The sequence below is a fragment of the Pleurodeles waltl genome, chromosome 2_2 (assembly GCF_031143425.1).
Source record: "Pleurodeles waltl isolate 20211129_DDA chromosome 2_2, aPleWal1.hap1.20221129, whole genome shotgun sequence".
In the NCBI taxonomy this organism is placed as follows: Eukaryota; Metazoa; Chordata; class Amphibia; order Caudata; family Salamandridae; genus Pleurodeles; species Pleurodeles waltl.
Window position 1 is genome coordinate 1,000,428,776 of NC_090439.1, and position 14,048 is coordinate 1,000,442,823.

Genomic DNA, 14,048 nt, shown 5'->3' on the forward strand with positions numbered 1-14,048 from the left:
GATCTTGCATCAGCATATCACCAAGTGGTGTTGGATGAGGATTCGCGCCATTACACAGCTTTCAATTCCCCGTTTGGCACTTTCCAGTTTTGCAGGATGCCATTTGGGTTGGCCTCTGCTGCCTCAGCGTTTCAACGTATCATGCACAAAATGTTGGGGGAAGTACAGGGCATTCTGGTTTTCCAAGATGATGTCTTGATTCATACTTGGGATTTGGAAGGTCATCATGAGAAAATCAGATCTGTCTTTAAAATTTTTCAGTCATATGGCGTATGTGTAAGGAAAGAAAAATGTGAATTTTACAAGAAAAAGATAGAATTTTTGGATCATTGTGTGTCTGGGGATGGTGTTGCACCGTGGCCCCGTTTGGTAAAAGCGATTGTAGAATCGCCAAATCCCAAGGACAAAGACGAGTTGCGATCATTTGTAGGCATGTGTGAATACTATTCTAGGTTCATTTCCAATTATGCTAGCAAAATGAAGATTTTGTCAAATTTGCTCAAGAACAAAGTACCGTTCATATGGGACAGTGAGTGTCAGTCTACATTTGAAAGGGTCAAGCAGGAGTTGGTCGATGCAAGGCCGTTGAGTCCGTATGACCCCAGCCAATTATGCACCATAACTGTTGATGCTAGTAGTTATGGTTTGGGTGCTGTGCTGTCTCAAGGTATGGGGAAGGATGAGAAGGTTATTAGTTATGCCTCTAGAGTATTACGTGAGTCAGAACTCAATTACTCTGTGATTGAGAAAGAGCTGCTAGCATGCTATTGGGCTAGTGAGAAATTTAGAAGCTATGTATGGGGGAGAAAATTTGTTGTTCAAACTGATCATAAACCATTGGTGTACATTTTAAATGGAGACAAGATCAAGTATACAACCCCTCGCATAGCACGCCTCACCACAAAACTGTTACAGTATGATTTTCATGTTAGATACATTCCAGGAAAAGATAATTTCACAGCTGATTTTTTATCTCGTTTACCGGTTTTTGATGAAAGTACTGTTGATGTGGAGGATGATGTGGAGGATTGTTTTATAGCGGTTGTGGATGCTGATGAATCCAAAGTGTGCACGGAAACGGTATGGAAGATGGCTGAAAGCAATGACGAGGTGCTATCCAGGGTTAAGCAGTATATAGTCAACGGCTGGCCTAAGGAAAGGAATTTGATTTCAGAGGTCCAACCGTATGCCAAGGTGAGTGATGAGTTATCAATTGAGGATGGCATTGTGTTAAGGAACGATAAGTATGTACCTCCGTGCGAGGTTAGACAAAAATTGGTGGACCATGCACATGATGGGCACCTTGGTAGCACCATGACAAAAAGACGGATCAGGGCGCTCTATTGGTGGCCTTCTATGGATAGAGATGTGGAAAGGGCAGTTCATGGATGTGTTGTGTGCAATTGTGCCGAAAAAGGGTTAAAGATTGTGAAGCCACCATTACAACCCATACCTTTACCAGATAAGGCTTGGTTTAAAGTAGGTGTTGATATGGTTGGGCCTTTCAATTTTCTCCCTAGTCACATGCATTATGCCTTTGTACTGATGGATTACTTTAGTAAGTGACCAGAAGTGCGGTTTTTCGCTAAGCCTTCGGCAAGTTCTGCCATACAGTTCCTCAAAGAGAACTTTTGGAGGGAGGGTTTTCCAGAATATTTAGTCTCGGATAATGGTGTACAGTTTGTGAGCAATGAGATGGAAACCTTTCTAAGAGAGTCTGGTGTGAAACATTTGAAGAGTTCTCTGTACCATCCTCAAACGAATGGTTTAGTCGAAAGAATGAACAGAGTGGTTGTGGAATGCATAAAGTGGGCTAAAGCAACTAGATTGGATGTGGAAGAGGCTGTGAATTCGATGTTGTGGTTTTATCGTACCACACCACATTCAGTGACAAAAATCTCCCCATTTGAACTTTTGAAAGGTAGGCGTAGTACGTCAAAACTTTTCCCGGCTTGGTTAGCCAGGATCGTGTCGGGTAAATTTCCAGATGCAGTGGACAAGGATATAGTTAGGGATGAGGTAAAGAAATATCAGGATAGGGTGAAAGCTAGGTATGACCAGAAAAATTCTACAAAAGAATGCTCTATTCAACCAGGTGATGTTGTGCGCATTAAGCTACAGACCTTTGTGAGGAAAGGGGAAGCTTGTTATGGAAGTCCAGTTACTGTGAGGAAAGTGTGTGGTAATGCTATTATGGTTGAGGGTGGTCAGTGGTGGAATGTGAGTAAAGCTGTGAAGGTGAATGACGACAGTGACTGTGGAATGAAATGGGGTAGTAGAGCGGTAGCTGAGGGCATGGTTCAGGAACGATCAGAGCTAAACACTAAGTTGGGAGTTCCCCAAACACTTAGAAGATCTGTTCGAGTGAGATGGGTGCCGCTCAAACTTAGGGAATCTCATGGTTGTTAGCAGGAAATCTACCTGTTGTTATTGTTACATTCGCCAATATTGTTTAGTGGTTTAATGTTATGTTGTTTATCTTTTAGGTTGGGGTGTGTAGATAAAAAAAAAAAAAAAAAGGGAGATATTATGTTGTGTTCAGTGTTGTTTGGCACGCGGCAACATTACCGCGTGCCGAACCTATGTTGCGTGCTGCCGGCTGTCGCGTTCTCCCGTGCTCTCGAGCGCGAGTGAAACGGTTGGAAAGCTGCGAGGCCGGAGGACGTGACAGCGGCGGTCTTTGATTTCATGGAAATAAACTTATGTAAATCTTCGCATCGTCTCCTACCTTCATCACAGCAAGGTGACACTTGGGTTAAGGAACCCCAAAGGCGCGATCAACTTCGTCTTGATTTTGCTCTGCTCATCGATCATGAGCAGTGTAGTTTGGGTGACCAGACGTCCCGGTTTTCCCTGGACAGTCCTGGTTTTTAGAGGACTGTCCTGGTGTTCCAACGCCTTTGTTCATTTTAAATAAATGTCCCGTTTTTTGGTGCAAAGTTCAGGTCAAACTGTGAACCTTTTGTTAATTTTAAATAAATGTGCCAGTTTTTGGGACAAAGGTCATGTCAATCTGTGAGTCAGAAGTGAAAGGTATGCACTCCTTTCACATGCAGCTCTAAAGTCTTAAATAATTGAAGAAGTAGTTTATTGGTTTCTGCCCATGTGCTGCTGCCTACACGTGTGTGCGCGCACATTTACAGGAAAACCAGATATAAAAGTAAGACTAAAGGCTTTAGTCCTACTTTTATGTCTGAACTGTTCCGGTTTTCCCTTTTCAAAATCTGGTCACCCTAAGTGTAGTTCCTATTGGACTGGACCCCACTCCCTTTATTATTTAGCACATTGAGGTATGGAGGGCAAAGCTAACACATTTCTGATAAGAACGACAGACAAGGATCTCAGTTCACCTATTTACTCAAATAATAAAGTATGGAAAGGTATAAAGTGGGCCATTAATTAAGGTAGTTACTACGCATAAAAATCATGAATACAGCAAAGAAATCAGTAATGTTCTAATGAAAATCCAACATAAATAAGCCTTCTAAGAATGAGGAAAGAGTCTCCTCCTAACATATAGAAACACACTGTTATATAGAGTTTTAGATCAATGTTTCATACATTTACTACATCAGTACATGGCTCAGATGGTCTTTACCAATATGAAACAAGCAAACTAGCATCACTTGCAACACTTGAGGATTTTCTCACTATTCTACCACATCTATTCCCAATATACATGAAATGTTACATAGTGCATTTTTAATTCGGGGACAGTCTTTCTCTCGTTGATAAAGCACACTGTTTATTTAGCTATGGGAAATCCCTCTCTTCTCTAGTGAAGCCTATTCATCCTTTATTATGACTAGGAATGAACAGCAGCTCAAGTCACCTGTTAAAATGAACCGTGACAGTCAACAACGGACAACACCTAAATTGTTCTAAGTTTAGCTAAAGCCTACATTCTTGCATCTTAAGCACTAACTTTAAACAACCTGCTCCTACAAAAGTATAAGGAAAGTAATAAGGATGGCGAAATGACATGTAAATACATTCATGATCAATGCCACATATAACAGAAGCGATTAAATAAAAAAAATATATATATTTCTCTCTTTCCATTTTTCAACTGACGTCTTCTAGGTCATCCCAACAAAACATAACACATGCATCTGTAAAGTGCACATTCAGCTCTTGGGAGATCTTGGCACTGAATAATAGGTGTTTATTTTTAACTCACTTCTTTACCTCCCCTCTTGGTCAATATACCTTTACTTTGGGTAAAGGAAAGATTATTGCCCCCTTATACACTGGGGGTGTCATATAGAACAGTCAAAAGGCCAGTTATAAACAAGATGCAGTGGACATGTCACAGCACCTGCTGCTCTTTTGATAGCTATAGCCCTACACCCAGGACTGTCTTGTGGCATGTCGTGGGAGTGGGGGGTCTGTGGAATGAATTTTAAAAAAAAGAAACTTATCTGAATCGCCGTTGCCGCCACCACCACCGCGCTGCTCCTCTTGCCTTCGCTGCAAGCTGCAGACACAGGCTCCCAGCCTGCCCTGCATCAAATCCTACCGCTGCTTTCATGCTGTTGGCAGCATGATAGCAGCATTAGGATTGGTTGGAATGCCCTGGCTGGGAGATCTGAGGTGGAGTGGGAGTCTCTGTCTGCTCTCTCCAGCCAGGGAGCACAGTGCCGGGCTGGAGAGAACACAGTGCACATGGGTGTTTGGTTGGCCCGAGACAGCTGGCCAAATATGCGTGTGCACTGAGGGGGAGTGCACTCAGTGCTCGGCACAGCTCGTGCCCCCCCCTTTGACAATAAAACTATTACATAGTTTATTATCGTTTTATCATTTTATTGTGAAAGTTTGACAGCTGCTGCTGCTGGCAGGGGAGCGACGCTCCTCCGCCTTAGCGGAAGAGCCACACCTGCCTACACCTTTCTGTACCCTACCACTCTCTGCTTCTCTGACAATCTCAATTTGCTGTCCACCACACTCTGTGCCAACCTATGTCACAGTTTAGTAGTACAGTACATTATAGGTATTATCACCCACCTCAACAAGAAGTGTAATGATCTTAAAAGGATGATGGAGATGGATATAAGCAGATCAGAACAAGTGACCTTTAGGATGTTTGCAGATTACTGAAGTGGGAATATTAACAAGCTCAGCTATTTTACCACTTATATTTGCAATTTAATTATTCAGTGAGTTAAGGCACCTGTGTAGAAAGCCAGAAGGCCTCAGCTTAGCAAATTAGAAAAATAAATCATGTGCTTCGTTTGCTTGCTGAGACTTGTGTGAAATTGATGCCTTATATATCTTTACCTATGCTCTTTATTGCAAATTTCTCTCCACCTCTCCTCCCTCCCTTTCTGCACCTCACTGCTATATTTGCAGTTCAGCTCTCAGTAGCCATAATGTAGATTTTCCTAGTATTTATGAATGAAATTCTTAATTTTATTAAAGACACAGAGGCTCATATTATGGTTTTTCTTTTCTATTTATTTCAATAGCAGCGTGGTCGAACTACAACACCCATAAGGCTAAAGAACAATAGCCAATGGGAGAAGAAAGGTAGTTTGTTAGGTAACCAATGAACAACGAGTATGACCCCTAAGTAGTTATCTTGTCCGAGAACAGCCCTCTTTTCTTGTGCGAGGGATCAGAAAGTAAAGAACATAGGAACAATAGACAAAACAATAGAAATTGCCATTAGAACAGAAAAAAGTCCTTGAAGAAAGTTCACAACTTGATGGTTGCTTTGTAAGGAGAATTCGGGAGCTGGAGTAGTCCTGGAGAAGATGTTTGGAGAGAAGGTTGCCTTGTTCTTTGGAAACTGAAGAATGCAGAGAACTTTAGGATGCAGACTGCGTGGTGGAAGATGGTGCTAATAGGGGGGTAAAAAGAAACAAAGTTAATCATCTGTTTTGGGATAATACTCGCCTCCGTGTCTTTAATAAAATTAAGAATTTCCTTCATGAATACTAGGAAAATCTACATTTTATGGCAAGAGATGGAGGCTCATATTATGCTTGTTTAAATTACAGAAAACAAAACATGTTGAACAGGTTTGCAATAAAAGGCTTTAAAAACATTATCGTTAGACCAGTCAGCCGATCTGAGAATGTCCTCCAAACGAGAACCAGCCCAAAAGGCCTTGGAAGCCATAGCTCCACTGGATGAATGGGCACGGAAAGCGGAGGTATCAATGCCAGCCAATGACATAACCCACTTAACCCAACGGGCTAGAGTAGGGGAAAAAAACAGGTTTAAATGTTTTTTGGAAGGAAATAAGCAATTGGGTAGCAGAGGATGATCTCAGATCGGCTGTCTTAAGTTTGTAAGATTTTAAACATTGTCCTACACATAACTTAGGATGGTTTGGGAAATATGGGTAAAAAGCAGTAGACACATTAGTTTTTGTACATCTATGAACTGAAAAAAAAATGACACCTGTGGGGGTAAATTAACGAGCAGAAATATCCAGAGCTTTAACATCAGAAAGGCGTTTTATGGAAATAAGACATAGTAACATAGTAAGTTTAGCAGATAACATTTTTAATGAGAGAAGTGAGTTATCAGGCCATGAAATAAACATGTTTTAAGACTACATTGACATCCCATACGGTACTGTATCTAGGCAAAGGAGGATTACAAAATGTTACTCCCTTTAATAGACGGCAGATCAAAGGATGTTCTCCTACAGGTTTTCCGTTGACGAAAGGATGAGCGGAAGAGATAGCGGAACGATACAAGTTAATAGTGCGATAGGATTTACCTTTACTGGCTTCAGCCGCAAAGAAATTGACTATTGAGGAGACATCTGTTGAAAAGGAATTGATGTGCCTTCCTACGCACCAGCAATCCCATAAAGACCAGTTGGATTTGTATGCTTTCTTAGTTCCCTGGGACCAGGATTAGCTAATGAAGTTTGTAGCCGGGACAGGGAAAGACTTCTCAAAATTTTCCAGGCAGAAAGAGTTAGAAGATTGTCAGTAATGAGGTTGTGAAGAAGTCCCTGGGGATTGGATAGGAGATGAGGAAAGGAAGGGAAAAGGAAGAGAAGATCTAATGAGAGTTCCAATTGGGAAGGGAACCAAACCTGAGACTGCCGGAACGGGGCTACGAGGACTAAGGTTGCTTCCTGGAGCTTGACTTGGGCTAACAGTCTGCTGATCATAATGAATGGAGGGAAGGCGTAGTTGAGGGAAGATGGCCAGTCTTGTGAAAAAGCATCTGATGCTAAGGCTAATGGATCTGGGCGCCAACTGAAGAAGCGTGGAACTTGGGCATTGAGACTGGAAGCAAATAAGTCTATTGCGAAAGGGCCCCACTTGTGATGAATAGAGTTGTAGAGGTCGGGTGAAGTTTCCAGTCGCTTGAGTTGTGGAGATGACGAGAATACCAATCTGGTACTGTGTTTAGATTGCCTGGTAAATATTCTGCACGTACCGAGATTCTGTTTTGGAGGCAGAAGTCCCAAAAACTCCATGCGAGATCCGCCAGGGGTTTGGACTTGGTGCCCCCCAAGTGGTTGATGTAACGGACAGCAGAAATGTTGTCCATCCTGAGGAGAATAGAACAGGAAACTTTGGCCCTCATTACAACATTGGCGGTAAAAGCCGCTTACCGCCGTGCAGAAGACCGCCAACACACTGCGGCGGCCACAGAATTTTGCCACGGTCATTATGACCCACAGCTCGGAATCTGCCAAAATCCAGACACTCACACAAGTCCGCCACACCAAAGGTCTGTGATAAACGTGCGATAACAAAACCTCCACCATCACGCCAACAGGAATACGCCCACACTATCACGACCCACGAATCCACGTGGCGGTCTTTTAACCACAGTATTTAATTTGCAATACACACCGCCGTGCTCAAAATACACACACATTTACAAAACACTACCACATTGGACAATTCCAAATACACACACCTGATACACATACACACACCACTCCCACACACCCAATAAAATATAAAACACACACCCACATAACCCACAAGCCCTTACGTCAACAATTGCGACTGAAGGCCAGAGAGAGACACCACCATCTACAAAGTAGCATCCACAGGCACACAACACCATCACTCACACAACACCCACGCACCTCACACAACACACCTCTAAATATCACCCCACACATCACAACACAAACCACCCCAAACATCACCCACACCACCCCATGGCCCCCCAAAGACACCCCAGGTTCTCTGAGGAGGAGCTCAGGGTCATGGTGGAGGAAATCATCCGGGTAGAACCACAGCTATTCGGATCACATGTGCAGCACACCACCATAGCTAGGAAGATGGAGCTATGGCGAAGAATCGTGGACAGGGTCAACGCAGTGGGACAGCACCCAAGAACACGGGATGACATCAGGAAGAGGTTGAACGACCTACGGGGGAAGGTGTGTTCCGTGGTCTCAAGACACCACCTTGCGGGTCAGAGGACTGGTGGCGGACCCCCACCTCATACCCCAGAACTCACTACATGGGAGAAGCAGGTCTTGGCTATACTGCGAGCCTCGCAGGAGTAACTGGAGGAATGGACTCTGGTAAGTCAAACCTTTAACTACTTCATCCCTCACCCACCTGCATGCTATCACATACCCCCACCCTCACCATCATCCCCATCACTCCAAATCCTTATGTATGTCCCAATATCACAAACCACCCATGCCAAATCCAAGCCCTGCATGTAACACCAAAGCATGGACACCCATCACCAAAGCATGGCCACTGCCCAGACCCATACACCCCCCTAAACCATTATCACACAAGGTCCTACACATGAATGCAAGCACTGGGGTACACGGGCACCCACCCATTGCACACCATGGCACACACATATGCAATAATCATGCCTTTACACCCCTGCAGGACCCCTACCCAACGTCACTGGACAGGAGGATCCAGATATGTCCACTCCACCCACAGAAGAGGCCCACAGTGATGACAGCAGCTCTGTCCAACTGGATCAAGATGACCAGCCCGGCCCATCTGGGACCTCGGGACAGTCGGTTCCCCTCACACTGGCACAGGCCACTACAGAGCTTCCCCCCTCTGGAAACACCAGCACAGCATCCACCCAGGGGGCCCATACCTGTGTCCCCAGGACACATCAATTAGCAGTGTGTCCACCACAACAGGGAACCCAGGCTAACCCACCACCCCACCAACACCAGGGACCTGGGGGCAGTGGTAGTGGGCACACGGTTCAGGGGACAGAGGCACAGGAACACAGGGGTACTGGGAGGGCTGCTGTGTGACAGGGGGAGGACAGGCTCAGGGAACCCACTCTCCACGAGTCCCTCTCCAACATCATGGGAGCCTACCACCATTCCCAGGAGATGATGGCAACGGTACTGGCCAAGTTTCAGGAGACCCAGCGGCTGCAGGACGAACAGTATTTGGGCTTCAGGGAGGAACTCAAATCCATCAATTCCACCCTGGGCACCATTGTAGGGATGATGAAAGAACTCGTGAACACCAGGAGGGACACTGTGGCACAACAAGGGGCCCCTGACACTAGCCTGGTCGATGAACTGCCCACCACCTCTGCCGGAGCTAGTGGACAGGAGGCACCGCCACAGGACCACCACACCAGCACCCCACCTCCTGCAGATGGCGAACAACCCCGCAAGTGGTCCCTGAGATCCAGGACAAAGACAGAGAACAATGCCAAGACCCCTGCCAAGAAATGAGACCACCCTGATTGTCATCCTTCTGTCCCACTTTGTCACCCTGTCCATACTTAAACTGCCCTAGCTCCACTTCCTATGCCCCTTTGGACAATGCACCTGTGCAACTAATAGTCTGGACTCTTCCATGGACATTACTCCACCATCACCCCTCACCATTTTATAACCCCCTCCACTATTGAGCACTTAAATAAACACCCTTAAAGCACAAAACTGTCTGGAGTCAGTCTGTGCTTTCGAAAATGTGTATTAGCAATAACAGTGGCAAAATGCTATATCAAATGTAATGTCAACATACCTATGTCACACAGCTATAGTCCATGCAGAAACAAAGCAGATGTCACACAGTGGGACCCACATCTGTGAAATCGTAAGGGAAAGTGACAACTCAGTGACCATACACTGGGTGAAAATGACAGACAGATGAGAGGTAGTAGAATTAAATCCGATGTAGCTGGCAGTGTTGTCTTCTTACCTGTGTCTCACTGGAAGTATTGCAGGATCACCGTGTTCCTGTTGTCTATGTCCTCTTCTTCTGCTTCCTCGTCTTAACTGTCCACAGGCTCCACAGCTGCCACAACACCTCCATCTGGACCATCCTCCTGCAGAAAAGGCACCTGTTGTCACAAAGCCAAGTTGTGAAGCAAACAGCAGGCCACGATGATCTGTCACACCTTCTTTGGTGAGTAGAATAGGGAACCACCTGTCATATAGAGGCACCGGAACCTGGCCTTCAGGAGGCCGAAGGTCCGTTCTATAATCCTCCTAGTTCGCCCATGGGCCTCATTGTAGCATTCCTCTGCCCTTGTCCTGGGATTCCTCACTGGGGTCAGTAGCCATGACAGGTTGGGGTAACCTGAGTTACCTGCAAATGTCGAGGGACAACTGTTAGACACACACTAACTCATAGGGACATCCCCAGAAACAGACATCTAGTCACACTGTATTGGGTCCATGTCCTCACCAAATAGCCACACACTGTTCCTCTGGAGTTGCCCCAACACATAAGGGATGCTGCTATTCCGTAGAATATAAGCATCATGCACTGAGCCAGGAAATTTGGCATTCACATGGGAGATGTACTGGTCTGCCAAACACACCATCTGCACATTCATATAATGGTAACTCTTCCGGTTTCTGTACACCTGTTCACTCCTGCGGGGGGCACCAAGGCCACATGTATCCCATCAGTGGCACCTATGAAGTTGGGGATATGTCCCAGGTCATAGAAATCACCTTTCACTGTAGGGAAATCCTCCACCTGAGGGAAAACGATGGAGCTCCGCATGTGTTTCAGCAGGGCAGACAACACTCTGGACAACAGGTTGGAAAACATAGGCTGGGACATCCCTGATGCTATGGCTACTTTAGTTTGAAAAGACCCACTTGCTAGGAAATGGAGTACTGGCAGCACCTGCACATGAGGGGGGATTCCTGTGGGATGGCGGGTAGCTGACATCAGGGCTTGCTCCAACTGGGCACACAGTTCCAGGATTGTGGTACGATCATGTCTGTAGGTGATGATCACATGTCGCTCCTCCATTGTCGACAGGTCCGGGTCTGTACACCGGAGGATGCCGCCATCTCCTTACATGCCCCAGTGGACGGTGCCTATGGAGGAGAACAGCGAGCAGAGAGTCAACCAACTCTGAGGTACGTAAACACAGCTTAATCAGAAAATATTAGCAAATCGACATATGCCTGTATTAGTGTTTAAGCAAGGCCTAGATATGTGTGACGCAGTCCAAAATAATGCCATGTGGGCCTATGAAATGGTGGCTGCCTGACCTGTAATGTGGGACAAGGGGATATGAGGTAATTGCGCTGGCGTTGTACACCGTCGCGGTAGGCGGTCAAAGACCGCAGCGCTATCCTGCAATGGTTAACATTGGACCCTATGGGTCCCAGGAGCCAATAGCGATTTACGCCGGCGGTGACGGTCCACACCGCTGTGGATGTGACCGCCATTTTCTCTCTGTTCAATCACTTGATACCTGATCTTCGACAGGAGAGCACCTACACTGAAAGTGCTGCTGTGACCTCAGTCTGGAAGAGACAATGGCTTGTGTGTCTGGGGAAAGGGCCCCTGCCTTCAGCACGGAGGAGTTGGAGAAACTAGTGGATGGGGTCCTCCCCCAGTACACGCTACTCTACGGTCCTCCAGACAAACAGGTAAGTACACTGTGAGCATGCTGTATGGGCAATGCCTGTGTGGAGTGGTGTGGATGAAAGATAGGGGGGGTGAGAATGAGGCATGCATGAAACGACGGTGAGTTCATGCGCGTCATGCCAAGGGTAGGGATGCGGGCCAATGACTGTGACGGTGCGGACGGTAATATCTTCTCCTTTTCCCCTGTACTATTCCTGTAGGTCAGTGCCCACCAGAAGAATGACATTTGGCGTGCCATCACCAAGGAAGTCCGGACCCTGGGGGTCTACCACAGACGGAGCACCCACTGCCGGAAAAGATGGGAGGACATTCGCTGCTGGAGCAAGAAGATGGCCGAGGCCCAGCTGGGGATGGCCTCCCAACGTGGGAGGGGTGCCCATCGCACCATGACCCCCCTGATGTTCAGGATCCTGGCGGTGGCATACACGGAGTTGGATGGGTGCTTGAGGGCATCACAGCAGCCACAAGGGGGGTGAGTACACTCTCAGTTTGCTTATTCAGCGCACATTGGAGGTGTCTGGGTGGGGGAGGTGGGCTGTGGGTTCCCCTAGGCCAGGGTGAGTTTAGTAGGCAAGGTCCCTTCTCCAGGCAGGCCCTGTGGCACCCCACCCCACCTGTGTACAGTGCCAACTACACCTAGGCAGGCTCCTATGACATCCATGTGTGCAGCAATCGGGGATAGCCTTGTAACCCTTGTCCCAGGGATTGATTAGGGAACTCCAAGTGCACGGCGTAGTGCAGGGGGCTGCTGTGTCTGTAGTGTCCGCCAACGGTAGCGGTATTGCATGCACTGAACATGTCTTTCTTCTGTCTTCCCCCCCTTTTTGTGGTCTCCCTGTTCTTGTGTGCATTAGCATCATCGGGTGGAGGAGCAGTGTCACCGGAGCAGGAGGGAGCTGCATCCCACATGGCCCTGGAGGGCGACACAAAGGAGTCGGAATTCACCAGTGGGACGGAGGGTGAGGGGAGCTCCACGGCGGGGACAGGAGCTGTAACCAGCAATACAGACTCCTCCTCTGATGGGAGCTCTCATTGCGGTGACGGGCCCATCTGTGCCCCCGCATCTACAGGTACAGCCGCCACCCCCCTACCAGCACCGCCCTCCCAGCAGCCCCTCAGCGTGTGTCCCGTGCCCGCTCACCCAGGAGGGTGGGAATCTCCTTCGCCCGAGGCATCTCAGCCCCTGCCCCTGTCACCCCTGCTGCCCTCAGTGAGGAGGCCATTGACCTCCTCAGGTCCCTCACTGTTGGGCAGTCTACCATTTTGAATGACATCCAGGGTGTAGAGAGGCAGTTGCAACAAACCAATGCATATCTGGAGGGCATTCATTCTGGTCATGCAGCCCATCAGCATGCTTTTCAGACTCTGGCCTCAGACTGATGGCAGCCATTGTCCCTGTTTCTAGCCTCCCCCTCCAACTTCCTCCACCCAGACCCAAACCCCTGTACCTCAGCCTATCCCAAGTACACCATCAGACCAGCATGCACACACCTCAACACACAAGGGAAGCTCTGGCAAACATAAGCACCACACATCACACAGGCACTCACGCAAGCATCATACACATGCAGACACACCAACTTCCATTGCCTCCACTGTGTCCCCCTCCTCCTCGTCTCCCTCCTCCCTCCCTGTCTCGTCTCCACTCACACCTGCATGCACTACATTCTCAGCCACTACGTCCATCACCAGCACACCAACCACCTCACCACGCTCACGTGCAGTCACCACCCCCACTACCATTCACACATCCCCTGAGTCCTCTCCCAGTGTGTCTGTGAGCCCACCTCCCAAGTACACAAACGCAGCCACACACCCACCCAACAGCCATCCACCTGACGACAGCCTCCAGCCCATGCACCTTCACCCAAAGCCATCAAACGTACACCTCCTACAACCACTGCCTCTTCCTCCACTCCCAAACCCCCTCCCTCTACCCATCCCAGTGTTCCCAAAAACATTTCCTGTCCAACCTTGACCTCTTCCCCTCACCTTCCCTACCCCTTCAGTCTCCTAGGGCCCGCCTCTCCAGGTCCCAACCCAGCACCTCAGCCACAACATCTGCAGGACCAGTGGTGCCAGTAGTAACCGGCTTCTGGAGTGCGCCAGGCAGCAGGGCAACCAGTGTGGCAAGGAGCCAGAGCACGGACAGTTCCCCACCTGTAAAGCACAAACGGTTGGCCAGTGTCCGGCGGGAGAGAGGAAAGAAATCAGCCA